The 12,917-nt window shown below is 43.1% G+C and overlaps 1 protein-coding gene and 1 long non-coding RNA gene across 6 annotated transcripts in view; one reads left to right on the top strand and one right to left on the bottom strand.

The window, feature by feature from the left end:
* The window catches only part of LOC137616302 (uncharacterized), a 55,761-nt gene extending 50,863 nt beyond the window's left edge, over positions 1-4,898 (top strand). The window contains exons 3-4 of the long non-coding RNA XR_011039388.1: positions 542-699; positions 4,873-4,898. This is a non-coding gene — a long non-coding RNA (uncharacterized lncRNA). The remainder of the gene's footprint in view (positions 1-541; positions 700-4,872) is intronic.
* An 8-nt stretch (positions 4,899-4,906) lies between these two features.
* The window catches only part of LOC137616300 (uncharacterized), a 107,409-nt gene continuing 99,398 nt past the window's right edge, over positions 4,907-12,917 (bottom strand). For 2 of the 5 annotated variants that reach the window (XM_068345945.1, XM_068345946.1), the window contains exon 5: positions 4,908-5,213. The gene's annotated coding sequence lies outside the window, so the exon portion shown is untranslated. Of the gene's footprint in view, positions 5,214-12,917 lie in introns of all 5 variants that reach the window. The other 3 variants (XM_068345947.1, XR_011039385.1, XR_011039384.1) reach the window with 3 other exon arrangements.

The following is a 12,917-nucleotide window of genomic DNA, read 5'->3' as shown; positions in this document are numbered from 1 at the left end:
TTTCATATTTTGGAATTTTTTAGTTTTGTATGTTTTTTTTTGTATTTTCTAGTTTTCATAGTTTTTGGATTTTTATGGTTTTATATTTCTTGTATTTTCTTGTTTTTCATATTTTAAGATTTTTTAGTTTTATATTTTTTTGTATTTTCTAGTTATATTTTAATTTTTAGTTTTACAATTTTTTCTTATTTTCTAGTTTTAATATCTTTTTGGACTTAACAGTATTTTGTTTTTTCTAGTTTTCATATTTTTGGAAGCTAGTTTTCATATTTTGGGCTTTTTTAGTTTTATATCTTTGGATTTTTTAGTTTTTTTATTTTCAGGATTTTCTTAGATACCATATTTTTGGATTATTTTTAATTTCTTATATTTTTGGGGATTTTCTAGTTTGGGAGGGTAATTTTCTAGTTTTTATATTTCTATTGGATTTTCTATTTTTAATTTTACTTAGCCTGTTAAGTAACTATACAGCACTTGTGAAATTAATTAAAGAAAATGCTTTTGATCATGTGGTTACAAGCTCAGCAACTTTGTTTTACAGGCAGTGTTGCCAAGAGTTTCACTTTAGTTGAACTGAGGTACCTGCTATAGTGTACAGCAGTCTGACGTATCCTTAGCTTCCCGTGAAGTGTACCAGAATTAATGATCCAGCTGTACATCTACTTCTACTCCTATATTCACAGCAACAACAGAACCCAGGTAGGTGCTCTCCTAACCTTACTAATACACATATCTCGCCACTTCCTTCTCTCACAAGCCCTTCCAAATTCTGTCGCTCATCGACACAGCTTTCCTCAGAGTGTGCAACCAATACCGTATCGTCTGCAAACAACAACTGATTCACTTCAAACTCACGATCACTTATCAGTTTCAATCCTCGACCAAGTACTCGAACTTTCACTTCTGAAGCTCCATCAACAAATTTAACAATCATGATGACATACACATCCCTGTCTCAACTCCACTCCCTGAAAACCACTTGCTCACTTCATTCCCTATCCTAACAAATGCTCTAAACCTTATGTAAGAACTCTTCACTACTTGCAGAACTCTTCACTACTTGCAACACCCTTCCGCCAATTCCATATAACCTCATTGCTTCACTATCGGCTGTTATCATAAGTCATCTCCAGATCCATAAATCCAAAACATACCTCCTTACCTTTCGCTAACTTTTTCTCGCATGTCTGCCTAGCTATAAAAATGTGATCCATTTATCCCTACCTCTTCAAAAGCCACCCTACACTTCTAAGATGTATCCTCTGTTTTAATCTTATTAATTAACACTTTTCCAACCACACTCAAGCTAATACCACTAGAGTTACAACCCTCATGCACATCTCCCTTACCTTTGTGTAGCAGAACAATACATGCACACACCCATTTCACTGGCACCATTGACAACATAAAACGTATATTAAACAATCTCGGCAACCATTCCTTTAACTCGGCCCTCCTATCATTCATACAAAGTGCCTTTCCTACTCTCGTTTCATCTTGGGCACTCGTCACTTCCTCTCTTGTATCTGTCTCATTCTTATCTCCCATCACTGGGACCTAAACACCTGCAAGAGCAACTATATCTGCAATCGTTCAAAATATTCAGCCCACCTTTTCCTTGCCTCATCTCCTTTCAGTAACCTTTCATTTTCATCTTTGTCTTCATTCCACAATTGACTGTTCCTTGCTCGCTTCACTTTATAATAACTAATTATCAGTTCATATGAACGACCCAATCCCTGACCCCACTCCCAGTCAGCCACCCTCTTTGCCTTGGGTACATTACATTTTACTTCCACATTTTTCTCTATACCTTTATACCTATATATACAGTATATACTATCACTCTGCAGGCATACTTCGAAGGCCCTGTTTTTCTTTCCCACTTTCATCTTCACTCCATTCCACCAATCCTGTTACCACACACATCACTTGATGCTCAACAAAATTTCCTTTTACTTACTTCATCTCCTCTAGATCACCAATTTCATTCACTTTCACCCTGTCATTTGTCACTTCCAACCTTCTTGATCTTCCCTTTTTACCCTAGGTTTTTTAAAATTTATCATCTTCGCTACGTCGCTTTTACACCCACTCCATTTCCCTACTCTTTTACTAAAACTAATATTTCAACCAAAAGTGATCAGACTTACCGTTAGCCATATCCCTAAATATGTGCACATCTTTCAGTCGTGGCAAGCTCATAAGGTACTTAACAGCAAGATGAGTTGGACGTAAGACTTATTCAAACTAGATAACAAGCTTACAAACAAACAGTTGAGGGTAACAATAGCATAAAACTTTCAACATTGAGACATGCAATAGCAATCTTAAGCAGGTTTTTCTATTATCAGCGTGAGACACACAGACAGAGGGCATTACTGCGTATGAGTGTTTTAAATACACGCATTACACATGCTTCCAAACATCCTTCTTATCATCACATAATCCATCAATGCCCTTTCTACTACTAATGCATTTCCCATTCTTATCCATGTATACTTATATCTCTTCTTGAGAAAAATATACTAATCACCAGCTCTTGTTCAGTACACACATCTAGCAGTGTCTCGCCACTCTGTTTCACTTGATAATCCATACTACCCTTCTATCTCCCTAGTACCCACTCTGGCATTTGTCGCCCATTATAACTACCCAATTTCTTCTACTCTGTTCTTCTACACGTAGTATATCTCCAGAACCCATTCCTCTCTCCTAAACTTTTATTAGTCTACCAGTATGCACTAACAATAGCCAAACATTCCCTACCCTACCTAACCTAACCCTTACCCACATTAACCTAGATGACATCTTCCATTTCACTACTTTACTTGTCATCCATTCACTCTGCAATATACCCACGCCTACTATTGCTCTTACCCTTTCAATCTTAGACATTCTGCCTGTCACTTCACCCTTCCATTTTATCTTTCTCACACAAGGCCACTATCCACCCTTCTATTACAAAACATACTTCCAATCTCATCATCTGCTCACTCTCTCTTACTACATCCGCGCACATTCAGAAACCCCAAAACTAGAGTGCAGGGAGCAGTCACTCTCCCTGCAATTCCTCCTCTTTGCTATCTTTCTAAATATATTCAGAAGAGCGGATTCATAGTCCCCTCGTCCCATCCCTTTTAGTTGCTTCTTAAGACACGCAGGGATACAATGGCGGCCACAGATGAAAAGTGGAAAGCTAAAAGTAAACCGGCCGAATACCAAAGGAACCTGTTAAGAACTTAAGGAGAGGTATCAAATGTTGCCAATTATAGAGATAAGGAAGAACCATGAGCTCATTAAATAAAGGGCTACTCCCCATGGCATGGTTTTTACTGTCTACCATGCCTTCTGCCTATAACTTGCCTATCGGCCTATTGAATATCTATTAAATTAAGGACTTACTTGGTAGTTATTAAGGTAAACTATGAATATTTAAAGTCATAAAATGCAAACTAAATTTTATAGCAAGCCATACTTTCCCTATTATTGCTACAATATTCCTAGTCATTTAAATGATTTACTCCTAATTCAGTTTTCTACAACCAATGAAAAAAGGGGTCTATTGCATGTTTTTGTTTATAAGTATATGCTTATACAATAATTATAATATACGGACAGGTTTCAGTTTTAACTTATCCACTTAATATTTAGTATCTTAGAACTTTTAATGAAGTAACCTTTTCACTAGTGAAAATTTTCTTGCTTTTCGATTACGCTGTAACTGGTAATTTCGTCGACCTGTATATGGGAGTTTGTATTAATTTTTCTCCAATAGGCATTCGTTACTTATAAAACAACTTTATTATTTTGCTTCTTGTTTTTATTAGATTTGAGTTTTCTCTGTCACGTCAGTTGTAATACTACATTTTCTTGTTGCTCGGCCTTCATAGCTGAACGACTATTTCAATTTTATTTAGGTCAAGTTTTTATATTTAATAAGAGAAACCCATTTACATGGGGGCATAAGTGTAGTATGAATAAACGTGGAACTAGAGGTATTTGTCAAATTACTTTCATATTTATAATCTGTGGTTTATATACGCGCCATCAATGTTTTAAAATCATATGTTCCTTTTACTGACTTTATCAGGTTAAGTGGGTTCTTTCACTATTGTTGTCCTATTACTTTTGTAAGCTTTTTAAATATACTGGTCAAAGTATAAATTCTTATATGTTAGTTTGTGGGAGAAGCGAAGTCATTCAAGTGTGATTAATAGTAAACAATGAGCAAGCAGTTAATGTGCGGCTTGTAAGAGATAAAGGAAGTATGGCAATGTCTAGATTTAAAGGGACTTCCTAATATTGATTGACTCGTGTTTCAGGTGTTATATTCTTTATTTTACAATGTATTTAACCAGACCATAGTAGTCTTAAGGATCCTAGGATTTGCTTGGTATTAGAAACCTGTCCAAGTTTCAATAACTATTTTCTCTTACCAAAATACTAAAATTACACATGGAAGAGATTGCTTTGCTACATTAAAAGTATTTTTCATGACTTAGTGTCATGGTAGATGGGCAAGTCATGTATAAAAATATATATTGTCAAAAAGAACTTCTGTTAAGAGAGTTAGACAATGTGTTTTTGCATACCTACACCTCATATTTAATTTTAGTGACTGGTTTGTGGCCAATATTTTTATTGCTATTATACATTGAACATAAGAAATCTGAATTTTTATAAGAGTTCAATTTGCCATGTAGTTTTTATTGATTTTCTAAGATTCCTTTGGCATTTAGCATAAACAACACAAGTCAGATCTTAAACATTTAATAAACTGTACTTATTCACAAATGTTAACAAAATATTTTGTTTTGGTATTTGCAGAATGTATTTATTCTAAAATTTACATATAATTTAATTTTACAGAAACTATCACTTATAATAAAGATGAACATACTAAAGATGAACAACAGAAAAAATAAATAAAGTTCCTATGATCTCAAAGAACAGAAACATTGAAATTCACGCCACAATAACCTCAAGATGTCAATGTGGAGAAGCACACACAAGATGGAATAAATCAAGAGGCATTGAATTTGCTATCAAAAAATATTCAAAGAATTGAGTTGACCTTGGAAGTAACATCTATGTACGCAAGCGGATTATGAATCTGGAGTAACTTTTGGATACGTGGATTCACGTGACGTTTGAGAGCAATGCCAGGCAAGAAATTAAGAAGTTTCATTTTACAGATGAGGCTTCAGCGTCTGGAACCAAAGGGGATTATGATTAATTTTTATTACCAATGTTGAAATACTGCAATTCTACACCAAATCATCGATGAGTCAAATACCAGCACACATAAGGTGTATAAAGATTTAAATGACTGTTTAACACTAACACAAGTGCTTCATTCAAATTATTCATATATTTATAAAATTACAAGTAATGTCGATACAGCTCAACACCAATTACAGAATATGCAATGGAGCTTGGCGTCATTAAAGTAGATTCAAAATATTCAAGACGAGATCAAAAGCAGCTTAGAATTTCTAAGATGATTCATATGACCAAAATAACAAGCCGATATTCACGAATGATACACGGCACGAATGATACATACTCTAAATTTTAAAACTATACTTTACAACGCAACAGATGGCACCATGCAATGAAGTTGGAACTGCAAGATGGCGTGTTACAATGATGTTGGCACTCCACGTGCCATTCTGCAATGAGGTTGGCACTCAAGTGGCATTCTGCAATGAGGTTGGCAATCATAGATGGCACTACACTGAGGTTGGCACTGCACTGTGGTTGGCAATCATAGATGGCACTGCACTGTGGTTGGCAATCATAGATGGCACTGCACTGAGGTTGGCAATCATAGATGGCACTGCACTGAGGTTGGCAATCATAGATGGCACTGCACTGAGGTTGGCACTCCGAGATGGCGCTGCACTGAGGTTGGCACTCCGAGATGGCGCTGCACTGAGGTTGGCACTCCGAGATGGCACTGCACTGAGGTTGGCACTCAGAGATGGCACTGCACTGAGGTTGGCACTCAGAGATGGCACTGCACTGAAGTTGGCAATACAAGATTGCACTGAGGTTGGCAATACAAGATTGCACTGAGGTTGGCAATACAAGATGGCACTGCACTGTGGTTGGCAATACAAGATGGCACTGCACTGTGGTTGGCAATAAAAGATGGCACTGCACTGTGGTTGGCAATACAAGATGGCACTGCACTGTGGTTGGCACTCCGAGATGGCACTGCACTGAGGTTGGCACTCCGAGATGGCACTGCACTGAGGTTGGCACTCCGAGATGGCGCTGCACTGAGGTTGGCACTCCGAGATGATGCTGCACTGTGGTTGGTACTCCAAGATGGCGCTGCACTGTGGTTGGCACTCTAAGATGGCACTGCACTGAGGTTGGCACTCCAAGATGGCACTGCACTGAGGTTGGCACTCCAAGATGGCACTGCACTGAGGTTGGCACTCCAAGATGGCACTGCACTGAGGGACCCACTCCAAGATGGCACTGCACTGAGGGAGGCACTCCAAGATGGCACTGAACTGAGGGAGGCACTCCAAGATGACACTGCAATGAGCTTTGCATTGCAAGATGGCACTCTGCAATGAGATTGGCAATGCAAGATGGCACTCTGCAATGAGATTGGCAATGCAAGATGGCACTCTGCAATGAGATTGGCAATGCAAGATGGCACTCTGCAATGAGATTGGCAATGCAAGATGGCACTCTGCACTGAGATTGGCAATGCAAGATGGCACTCTGCACTGAGATTGGCAATGCAAGATGGCACTCTGCACTGAGATTGGCAATGCAAGATGGCACTCTGCACTGAGATTGGCAATGCAAGATGGCACTCTGCACTGAGATTGGCAATGCAAGATGGCACTCTGCACTGAGATTGGCAATGCAAGATGGCACTCTGCACTGAGATTGGCAATGCAAGATGGCACTCTGCACTGAGATTGGCAATGCAAGATGGCACTCTGCACTGAGCTGGGCACTGAAAAATGGCACTCTGCAATGAGCTGGGCACTGAAAATGGCACTCTGCAATGAGATTGGCACGGAAAAATGGCACTCTGCACTGAGATTGGCACGGAAAAATGGCACTCTGCACTGAGATTGGCACTGCAAGATGGCACTCTGCAATGAGCTGTGCACTGAAAAATGGCACTCTGCAATGAGCTGTGCACTGAAAAATGGCACTCTGCAATGAGCTGGGCACTTAAAAATGGCACTGCAATGAGATTGGCACGGAAAAATGGCACTCTGCAATGAGATTGGCACGGAAAAATGGCACTCTGCAATGAGATTGGCACGGAAAAATGGCACTCGTGCAATGAGATTGGCACGGAAAAATGGCACTCGTGCAATGAGATTGGCACTGCAAGATGGCACTCGTGCAATGAGATTGGCACTGCAAGATGGCACTCTGCAATGAGATTGGCAATGCAAGATGGCACTCTGCAATGAGCTGGGCACTGAAAAATGGCACTCGTGCAATGAGATTGGCACTGAAAAATGGCACTCGTGCAATGAGATTGGCACTGAAAAATGGCACTCGTGCAATGAGATTGGCACTGCAAGATGGCACTCGTGCAATGAGATTGGCGCTGCAAGATGGCGCTCGTGCAATGAGATTGGCGCTGCAAGATGGCACTCGTGCAATGAGATTGGCGCTGCAAGATGGCACTCGTGCAATGAGATTGGCGCTGCAAGATGGCACTCGTGCAATGAGATTGGCGCTGCAAGATGGCACTCGTGCAATGAGATTGGCGCTGCAAGATGGCACTCGTGCAATGAGATTGGCGCTGCAAGATGGCACTCGTGCAATGAGTGGCGCTGCAAGATGGCACTCTGCAATGAGATTGACAATGCAAGATGGCACTCTGCAATGAGATTGACAATGCAAGATGGCACTCTGCAATGAGATTGACAATGCAAGATGGCACTCTGCAATGAGATTGACAATGCAAGATGGCACTCTGCAATGAGATTGACAATGCAAGATGGCACTCTGCAATGAGATTGACAATGCAAGATGGCACTCTGCAATGAGATTAACAATGCAAGATGTGAGATTGACAATGCAAGATGGCACTCTGCAATGAGATTGACAATGCAAGATGGCACTCTGCAATGAGATTGACAATGCAAGATGGCACTCTGCAATGAGATTGACAATGCAAGATGGCACTCTGCAATGAGATTGACAATGCAAGATGGCACTCTGCAATAAGCTGGGCACTGAAAAAACGCACTCTGCAATGAGATTGGCACTAAAAAATGGCACCCTGCACTGAGATTGGCACGGAAAAATGGCACCCTGCACTGAGATTGGCACGGAAAAATGGCACCCTGCACAGAGATTGGCACGGAAAAATGGCACTCTGCACTGAGATTGGCACGGAAAAATGGCACTCTGCACTGAGATTGGCACGGAAAAATGGCACTCGTGCACTGAGATTGGCACGGAAAAATGGCACTCGTGCAATGAGATTGGCACTGCAAGATGGCACTCATGCAATGAGATTGGCACTGCAAGATGGCACTCGTGCAATGTGGTTGGTACTGCAAGATGGCACTTGTGCAATGTGATTGGCACTGCAAGATGGCACCCGTGCAATGTGATTGGCACTGCAAGATGGCACCCGTGCAATGTGATTGGCACTGCAAGATGGCACTCGTGCAATGAGATTGGCACTGCAAGATGTGAGATTGACAATGCAAGATGTGAGATTGACAATGCAAGATGGCACTCTGCAATGAGATTGACAATGCAAGATGACGCTGCAATGAGATTGACAATGCAAGATGGCACTCTGCAATGAGATTGACAATGCAAGATGGCACTCTGCACTGAGATTGACAATGCAAGATGGCACTCTGCACTGAGATTGACAATGCAAGATGGCACTCTGCACTGAGATTGACAATGCAAGATGGCACTCTGCACTGAGATTGGCAATGCAAGATGGCACTCTGCACTGAGATTGGCAATGCAAGATGGCACTCTGCACTGAGATTGGCAATGCAAGATGGCACTCTGCACTGAGATTGGCAATGCAAGATGGCACTCTGCACTGAGATTGGCAATGCAAGATGGCACTCTGCACTGAAATTGGCAATGCAAGATGGCACTCTGCAATGAGCTGGGCACTGAAAAATGGCACTCTGCAATGAGCTGGGCACTGAAAAATGGCACTCTGCAATGAGCTGGGCACTGAAAAAACGCACTCTGCAATGAGATTGGCACTAAAAAATGGCACTCTGCACTGAGACTGGCACGGAAAAATGGCACTCTGCACTGAGATTGGCACGGAAAAATGGCACTCTGCACTGAGATTGGCACGGAAAAATGGCACTCTGCACTGAGATTGGCACGGAAAAATGGCACTCGTGCACTGAGATTGGCACTGCAAGATGGCAATCGTGCAATGTGATTGGCACTGCAAGATGGCAATCGTGCAATGTGATTGGCACTGCAAGATGGCACTGCACTGTGATTGGCACTGCAAGATGGCACTGCACTGTGGTTGGCACTCCAAGATGGCACTGCACTTTGGTTGGCACTCCAAGATGGCACTGCACTGTGGTTGGCACTCTAAGATGGCACTGCACTGAGGTTGGCACTCCAAGATGGCACTGTACTGAGGTTGGCACTCCAAGATGGCACTGCACTGAGGGAGGCACTCCAAGATGGCACTGCACTGAGGGAGGCACTCCAAGATGACACTGCAATGAGCTTTGCATTGCAAGATGGCACTCTGCAATGAGATTGGCAATGCAAGATGGCACTCTGCACTGAGATTGGCAATGCAAGATGGCACTCTGCAATGAGCTGGGCACTGAAAAATGGCACTCTGCAATGAGCTGGGCACTGAAAAATGGCACTCTGCAATGAGATTGGCACGGAAAAATGGCACTCTGCAATGAGATTGGCACGGAAAAATGGCACTCTGCACTGAGATTGACAATGCAAGATGGCACTCTGCAATGAGCTGGGCACTGAAAAATGGCACTCTGCAATGAGCTGGGCACTTAAAAATGGCACTCTGCAATGAGATTGGCACTAAAAAATGGCACTCTGCAATGAGATTGGCACGGAAAAATGGTACTCTGCAATGAGATTGGCACGGAAAAATGGCACTCTGCAATGAGATTGGCACGGAAAAATGGCACTCTGCAATGAGATTGGCACGGAAAAATGGCACTCGTGCAATGAGATTGGCACGGAAAAATGGCACTCGTGCAATGAGATTGGCACGGAAAAATGGCACTCGTGCAATGAGATTGGCAATGCAAGATGGCACTCTGCAATGAGATTGGCAATGCAAGATGGCACTCTGCAATGAGATTGGCACTGCAAGATGGCACTCTGCAATGAGATTGGCACTGCAAGATGGCACTCTGCAATGAGATTGGCAATGCAAGATGGCACTCTGCAATGAGATTGGCAATGCAAGATGGCACTCTGTAATGAGATTGGCAATGCAAGATGGCACTCTGCAATGAGATTGGCAATGCAAGATGGCACTCTGCAATGAGATTGGCAATGCAAGATGGCACTCTGCAATGAGATTGACAATGCAAGATGGCACTCTGCAATGAGATTGACAATGCAAGATGGCACTCTGCAATGAGATTGACAATGCAAGATGGCACTCTGCAATGAGATTGACAATGCAAGATGGCACTCTGCAATGAGATTGACAATGCAAGATGGCACTCTGCAATGAGATTGACAATGCAAGATGTGAGATTGACAATGCAAGATGGCACTCTGCAATGAGATTGACAATGCAAGATGGCACTCTGCAATGAGATTGACAATGCAAGATGGCACTCTGCAATGAGCTGGGCACTGAAAAAACGCACCCTGCACTGAGATTGGCACGGAAAAATGGCACCCTGCACTGAGATTGGCACGGAAAAATGGCACCCTGCACTGAGATTGGCACGGAAAAATGGCACCCTGCACTGAGATTGGCACGGAAAAATGGCACCCTGCACTGAGATTGGCACGGAAAAATGGCACTCTGCACTGAGATTGGCACGGAAAAATGGCACTCTGCAATGAGATTGACAATGCAAGATGTGAGATTGACAATGCAAGATGGCACTCTGCAATGAGATTGACAATGCAAGATGGCACTGCAATGAGATTGGCAATGCAAGATGGCACTCTGCAATGAGATTGGCAATGCAAGATGGCACTCTGCAATGAGATTGACAATGCAAGATGGCACTCTGCAATGAGATTGACAATGCAAGATGGCACTCTGCAATGAGCTGGGCACTGAAAAAACGCACCCTGCACTGAGATTGGCTCGGAAAAATGGCACCCTGCACTGAGATTGGCACGGAAAAATGGCACCCTGCACTGAGATTGGCACGGAAAAATGGCACCCTGCACTGAGATTGGCACGGAAAAATGGCACTCTGCACTGAGATTGGCACGGAAAAATGGCACTCTGCAATGAGATTGACAATGCAAGATGTGAGATTGACAATGCAAGATGGCACTGCAATGAGATTGGCAATGCAAGATGGCACTCTGCACTGAGATTGGTAATGCAAGATGGCACTCTGCACTGAAATTGGCAATGCAAGATGGCACTCTGCACTGAAATTGGCAATGCAAGATGGCACTCTGCAATGAGCTGGGCACTGAAAAACGGCACTCTGCAATGAGCTGGGCACTGAAAAAACGCACTCTGCAATGAGATTGGCACTAAAAAATGGCACCCTGCACTGAGATTGGCACGGAAAAATGGCACTCTGCACTGAGATTGGCACGGAAAAATGGCACTCTGCACTGAGATTGGCACGGAAAAATGGCACTCGTGCACTGAGATTGGCACGGAAAAATGGCACTCGTGCACTGAGATTGGCACGGAAAAATGGCACTCGTGCAATGAGATTGGCACTGCAAGATGGCATTCGTGCAATGTGATTGGCACTGCAAGATGGCACTTGTGCAATGTGATTGGCACTGCAAGATGGCACTTGTGCAATGTGATTGGCACTGCAAGATGGCACCATTCTATGAGATTGGCACTGCAAGATGGCGCCATTCTATGAGATTGGCACTCCAAGATGGCACTGCACTGAGTGTCATCTTCAAGTACCAATCTCATTGCTGAGCGCCATGTCGCAGAGACAATCTCATTGCAGAGCGCCATGTTGCAGAGCCAATCTCATTGCAGAGTGCCATGTTGCCGAGCCAATCTCATTGCAGAGTGCCCATCTTACAGTGCCGATCTCATTGCATGGTGCCATCTTACAGTGCCGATCTCGTTGCAGTGTCATCTTGCAGTGCCGATCTCGTTGCAGAGTGCCATCTTGCAGTGCAGATCTCGTTGCAGAGTGCCATCTTGCAGTGCAGATCTCGTTGCAGAGTGCCATCTTGCAGTGCCGATCTCGTTGCGAGTGCCATCTTGCAGTGCCGATCTCGTTGCAGAGTGCCATCTTGCAGTGCCGATCTCGTTGCAGAGTGCCATCTTGCAGTGCCGATCTCGTTGCACAGTGCCATCTTGCAGTGCCGATCTCGTTGCACAGTGCCATCTTGCAGTGCCGATCTCGTTGCACAGTGCCATCTTGCAGTGCCGATCTCGTTGCACAGTGCCATCTTGCAGTGCCGATCTCGTTGCACAGTGCCATCTTGCAGTGCCGATCTCGTTACACAGTGCCATCTTGCAGTGCCGATCTCGTTACACAGTGCCAATCTCATTGAAGTGCCATCTTGCAGTGCCAATCTCATTGAAGTGCCATCTTGCAGTGCCAATCTCATTGAAGTGCCATCTTGCAGTGCCAATCTCATTGAAGTGCCATCTTGCAGTGCCAATCTCATTGAAGTGCCATCTTGCAGTGCCAATCTCATTGAAGTGCCATCTTGCAGTGCCAATCTCATTGGTGCCATCTTGCAGTGCC

The sequence above is a fragment of the Palaemon carinicauda genome, chromosome 22 (assembly GCF_036898095.1).
Source record: "Palaemon carinicauda isolate YSFRI2023 chromosome 22, ASM3689809v2, whole genome shotgun sequence".
Taxonomy (NCBI): domain Eukaryota; kingdom Metazoa; phylum Arthropoda; class Malacostraca; order Decapoda; family Palaemonidae; genus Palaemon; species Palaemon carinicauda.
This window is presented reverse-complemented; position numbering and strand designations above follow the sequence as displayed.